This window comes from Pleurodeles waltl, chromosome 2_2 (genome assembly GCF_031143425.1).
Source record: "Pleurodeles waltl isolate 20211129_DDA chromosome 2_2, aPleWal1.hap1.20221129, whole genome shotgun sequence".
Taxonomy (NCBI): Eukaryota; Metazoa; Chordata; class Amphibia; order Caudata; family Salamandridae; genus Pleurodeles; species Pleurodeles waltl.
This window is the reverse complement of record NC_090439.1, coordinates 829,454,822-829,460,821: the sequence shown is the minus strand read 5'-3', so window position 1 is coordinate 829,460,821 and position 6,000 is coordinate 829,454,822.

Genomic DNA, 6,000 nt, shown 5'->3' with positions numbered 1-6,000 from the left:
TTGTGTGGCTCGGACCAGGTTCTGTTACCCAGAATCCTTTGCAAACCTCAAAATTTGGCTAAAAAAACACATGTTCCTCACATTTCTGTGGCAGAAAGTTCTGGAATCTGAGAGGAGCCACGAATTTCCTTCCACCCAGCGTGTCCCCACGTCTCCCGATAAAAATGATACCTCACTTGTGTGGGTAGGCCTAGCGCCCGCGACAGGAAACGCCCCAAAGCGCAACGTGGACACAGCCAACTTGGTGAAGGAAAACAGAGGTGTTTTTTGCAAAGTGCCTACCTGTAGATTTTGGCCTGTAGCTCAGCCGCCACCTAGGGAAACCTACCAAACCTGTGCATTTCTGAAAACTAGAGACCTAGGGGAATCCAAGATGGGGTGACTTGTGTGGCTCGGACCAGGTTCTGTTACCCAGAATCCTTTGCAAACCTCAAAATTTGGCTAAAGAAACACATGTTCCTCACATTTCTGTGGCAGAAAGTTCTGGAATCTGAGAGGAGCCACGAATTTCCTTCCACCCAGCGTTCCCCCACGTCTCCCGATAAAAATGATACCTCACTTGTGTGGGTAGGCCTAGCGCCCGCGACAGGAAACGCCCCAAAGCGCAACGTGGACACAGCCAAATTGGTGAAGGAAAACAGAGGTGTTTTTTGCAAAGTGCCTACCTGTAGATTTTGGCCTGTAGCTCAGCCGCCACCTAGGGAAACCTACCAAACCTGTGCATTTCTGAAAACTAGAGACCTAGGGGAATCCAAGATGGGGTGACTTGTGTGGCTCGGACCAGGTTCTGTTACCCAGAATCCTTTGCAAACCTCAAAATGTGGTTAAAAAAACACATGTTCCTCACATTTCTGTGGCAGAAAGTTCTGGAATCTGAGAGGAGCCACGAATTTCCTTCCACCCAGCGTTCCCCCACGTCTCCCGATAAAAATTATACCACACTTGTGTGGGTAGGCCTAGCGCCCGCGACAGGAAACGCCCCAAAGCGCAACGTGGACACAGCCAAATTGGTGAAGGAAAACAGAGGTGTTTTTTGCAAAGTGCCTACCTGTAGATTTTGGCCTGTAGCTCAGCCGCCACCTAGGGAAACCTACCAAACCTGTGCATTTCTGAAAACTAGAGACCTAGGGGAATCCAAGATGTGGTGACTTGTGTGGCTCGGACCAGGTTCTGTTACCCAGAATACTTTGCAAACCTCAAAATGTGGCTAAAAAAACACATGTTCCTCACATTTCTGTGGCAGAAAGTTCTGGAATCTGAGAGGAGCCACGAATTTCCTTCCACCCAGCGTTCCCCCACGTCTCCCGATAAAAATGATACCTCACTTGTGTGGGTAGGCCTAGCGCCCGCGACAGGAAACGCCCCATAGCGCAACGTGGACACAGCCAAATTGGTGAAGGAAAACAGAGGTGTTTTTTGCAAAATGCCTACCTGTAGATTTTGGCCTGTAGCTCAGCGGCCACCTAGGGAAACCTACCAAACCTGTGCATTTCTGAAAACTAGAGACCTAGGGGAATCCAAGATGGGGTGACTTGTGTGGCTCGGACCAGGTTCTGTTACCCAGAATCCTTTGCAAACCTCAAAATTTGGCTAAAAAAACACATGTTCCTCACATTTCTGTGGCAGAAAGTTCTGGAATCTGAGAGGAGCCACGAATTTCCTTCCACCCAGCGTTCCCCCACGTCTCCCGATAAAAATGATACCTCACTTGTGTGGGTAGGCCTAGCGCCCGCGACAGGAAACGCCCCAAAGCGCAACGTGGACACAGCCAACTTGGTGAAGGAAAACAGAGGTGTTTTTTGCAAAGTGCCTACCTGTAGATTTTGGCCTGTAGCTCAGCCGCCACCTAGGGAAACCTACCAAACCTGTGCATTTCTGAAAACTAGAGACCTAGGGGAATCCAAGATGGGGTGACTTGTGTGGCTCGGACCAGGTTCTGTTACCCAGAATCCTTTGCAATCCTCAAAATTTGGCTAAAAAAACACATGTTCCTCACATTTCTGTGGCAGAAAGTTCTGGAATCTGAGAGGAGCCACGAATTTCCTTCCACCCAGCGTTCCCCCACGTCTCCCGATAAAAATGATACCTCACTTGTGTGGGTAGGCCTAGCGCCCGCGACAGGAAACGCCCCAAAGCGCAACGTGGACACAGCCAAATTGGTGAAGGAAAACAGAGGTGTTTTTTGCAAAGTGCCTACCTGTAGATTTTGGCCTGTAGCTCAGCCGCCACCTAGGGAAACCTACCAAACCTGTGCATTTCTGAAAACTAGAGACCTAGGGGAATCCAAGATGGGGTGACTTGTGTGGCTCGGACCAGGTTCTGTTACCCAGAATCCTTTGCAAACCATAAAATGTGGCTAAAAAAACACATGTTCCTCACATTTCTGTGGCAGAAAGTTCTGGAATCTGAGAGGAGCCACGAATTTCCTTCCACCTAGCGTTCCCCCACGTCTCCCGATAAAAATTATACCTCACTTGTGTGGGTAGGCCTAGCGCCCGCGACAGGAAACGCCCCAAAGCGCAACGTGGACACAGCCAAATTGGTGAAGGAAAACAGAGTTTTTTTTTGCAAAGTGCCTACCTGTAGATTTTGGCCTGTAGCTCAGCCGCCACCTAGGGAAACCTACCAAACCTGTGCATTTCTGAAAACTAGAGACCTAGGGGAATCCAAGATGGGGTGACTTGTGTGGCTCGGACCAGGTTCTGTTACCCAGAACATTTGCAAACCTCAAAATTTGGCTAAAAAAACACATGTTCCTCACATTTCTGTGGCAGAAAGTTCTGGAATCTGAGAGGAGCCACGAATTTCCTTCCACCCAGCGTTCCCCCACGTCTCCCGATAAAAATGATACCTCACTTGTGTGGGTAGGCCTAGCGCCCGCGACAGGAAACGCCCCAAAGCGCAACGTGGACACAGCCAAATTGGTGAAGGAAAACAGAGTTTTTTTTTGCAAAGTGCCTACCTGTAGATTTTGGCCTGTAGCTCAGCCGCCACCTAGGGAAACCTACCAAACCTGTGCATTTCTGAAAACTAGAGACCTAGGGGAATCCAAGATGGGGTGACTTGTGTGGCTCGGACCAGGTTCTGTTACCCAGAATCCTTTGCAAACCTCAAAATTTGGCTAAAAAAACACATGTTCCTCACATTTCTGTGGCAGAAAGTTCTGGAATCTGAGAGGAGCCACGAATTTCCTTCCACCCAGCGTTCCCCCACGTCTCCCGATAAAAATGATACCTCACTTGAGTGGGTAGGCCTAGCGCCCGCGACAGGAAACGCCCCATAGCGCAACGTGGACACAGCCAAATTGGTGAAGGAAAACCGAGGTGTTTTTTGCAAAGTGCCTACCTGTAGATTTTGGCCTGTAGCTCAGCCGCCACCTAGGGAAACCTACCAAACCTGTGCATTTCTGAAAACTAGAGACCTAGGGGAATCCAAGATGGGGTGACTTGTGTGGCTCGGACCAGGTTCTGTTACCCAGACTCCTTTGCAAACCTCAAAATTTGGCTAAAAAAACACATGTTCCTCACATTTCTGTGGCAGAAAGTTCTGGAATCTGAGAGGAGCCACGAATTTCCTTCCACCCAGCGTTCCCCCACGTCTCCCGATAAAAATGATACCTCACTTGTGTGGGTAGGCCTAGCGCCCGCGACAGGAAACGCCCCAAAGCGCAACGTGGACACAGCCAACTTGGTGAAGGAAAACAGAGGTGTTTTTTGCAAAGTGCCTACCTGTAGATTTTGGCCTGTAGCTCAGCCGCCACCTAGGGAAACCTACCAAACCTGTGCATTTCTGAAAACTAGAGACCTAGGGGAATCCAAGATGGGGTGACTTGTGTGGCTCGGACCAGGTTCTGTTACCCAGAATCCTTTGCAAACCTCAAAATTTGGCTAAAAAAACACATGTTCCTCACATTTCTGTGGCAGAAAGTTCTGGAATCTGAGAGGAGCCACGAATTTCCTTCCACCCAGCGTTCCCCCACGTCTCCCGATAAAAATGATACCTCACTTGTGTGGGTAGGCCTAGCGCCCGCGACAGGAAACGCCCCAAAGCGCAGCGTGGACACAGCCAAATTGGTGAAGGAAAACAGAGGTGTTTTTTGCAAAGTGCCTACCTGTAGATTTTGGCCTGTAGCTCAGCCGCCACCTAGGGAAACCTACCAAACCTGTGCATTTCTGAAAACTAGAGACCTAGGGGAATCCAAGATGGGGTGACTTGTGTGGCTCGGACCAGGTTCTGTTACCCAGAATCCTTTGCAAACCTCAAAATGTGGCTAAAAAACCACATGTTCCTCACATTTCTGTGGCAGAAAGTTCTGGAATCTGAGAGGAGCCACGAATTTCCTTCCACCCAGCGTTCCCCCACGTCTCCCGATAAAAATTATACCTCACTTGTGTGGGTAGGCCTAGCGCCCCGCGACAGGAAACGCCCCAAAGCGCAACGTGGACACAGCCAAATTGGTGAAGGAAAACAGAGGTGTTTTTTGCAAAGTGCCTACCTGTAGATTTTGGCCTGTAGCTCAGCCGCCACCTAGGGAAACCTACCAAACCTGTGCATTTCTGAAAACTAGAGACCTAGGGGAATCCAAGATGGGGTGACTTGTGTGGCTCGGACCAGGTTCTGTTACCCAGAACATTTGCAAACCTCAAAATGTGGCTAAAAAAACACATGTTCCTCACATTTCTGTGGCAGAAAGTTCTGGAATCTGAGAGGAGCCACGAATTTCCTTCCACCCAGCGTTCCCCCACGTCTCCCGATAAAAATGATACCTCACTTGTGTGGGTAGGCCTAGCGCCCGCGACAGGAAACGCCCCAAAGCGCAACGTGGACACAGCCAACTTGGTGAAGGAAAACAGAGGTGTTTTTTGCAAAGTGCCTACCTGTAGATTTTGGCCTGTAGCTCAGCCGCCACCTAGGGAAACCTACCAAACCTGTGCATTTCTGAAAACTAGAGACCTAGGGGAATCCAAGATGGGGTGACTTGTGTGGCTCGGACCAGGTTCTGTTACCCAGAATCCTTTGCAAACCTCAAAATTTGGCTAAAAAAACACATGTTCCTCACATTTCTGTGGCAGAAAGTTCTGGAATCTGAGAGGAGCCACGAATTTCCTTCCACCCAGCGTTCCCCCACGTCTCCCGATAAAAATGATACCTCACTTGTGTGGGTAGGCCTAGCGCCCGCGACAGGAAACGCCCCAAAGCGCAACGTGGACACAGCCAAATTGGTGAAGGAAAACAGAGGTGTTTTTTGCAAAGTGCCTACCTGTAGATTTTGGCCTGTAGCTCAGCCGCCACCTAGGGAAACCTACCAAACCTGTGCATTTCTGAAAACTAGAGACCTAGGGGAATCCAAGATGGGGTGACTTGTGTGGCTCGGACCAGGTTCTGTTACCCAGAACATTTGCAAACCTCAAAATGTGGCTAAAAAAACACATGTTCCTCACATTTCTGTGGCAGAAAGTTCTGGAATCTGAGAGGAGCCACGAATTTCCTTCCACCCAGCGTTCCCCCACGTCTCCCGATAAAAATTATACCTCACTTGTGTGGGTAGGCCTAGCGCCCGCGACAGGAAACGCCCCAAAGCGCAACGTGGACACAGCCAAATTGGTGAAGGAAAACAGAGGTGTTTTTTGCAAAGTGCCTACCTGTAGATTTTGGCCTGTAGCTCAGCCGCCACCTAGGGAAACCTACCAAACCTGTGCATTTCTGAAAACTAGAGACCTAGGGGAATCCAAGATGGGGTGACTTGTGTGGCTCGGACCAGGTTCTGTTACCCAGAACATTTGCAAACCTCAAAATGTGGCTAAAAAAACACATGTTCCTCACATTTCTGTGGCAGAAAGTTCTGGAATCTGAGAGGAGCCACGAATTTCCTTCCACCCAGCGTTCCCCCACGTCTCCCGATAAAAATGATACCTCACTTGTGTGGGTAGGCCTAGCGCCCGCGACAGGAAACGCCCCAAAGCGCAACGTGGACACAGCCAACTTGGTGAAGGAAAACAG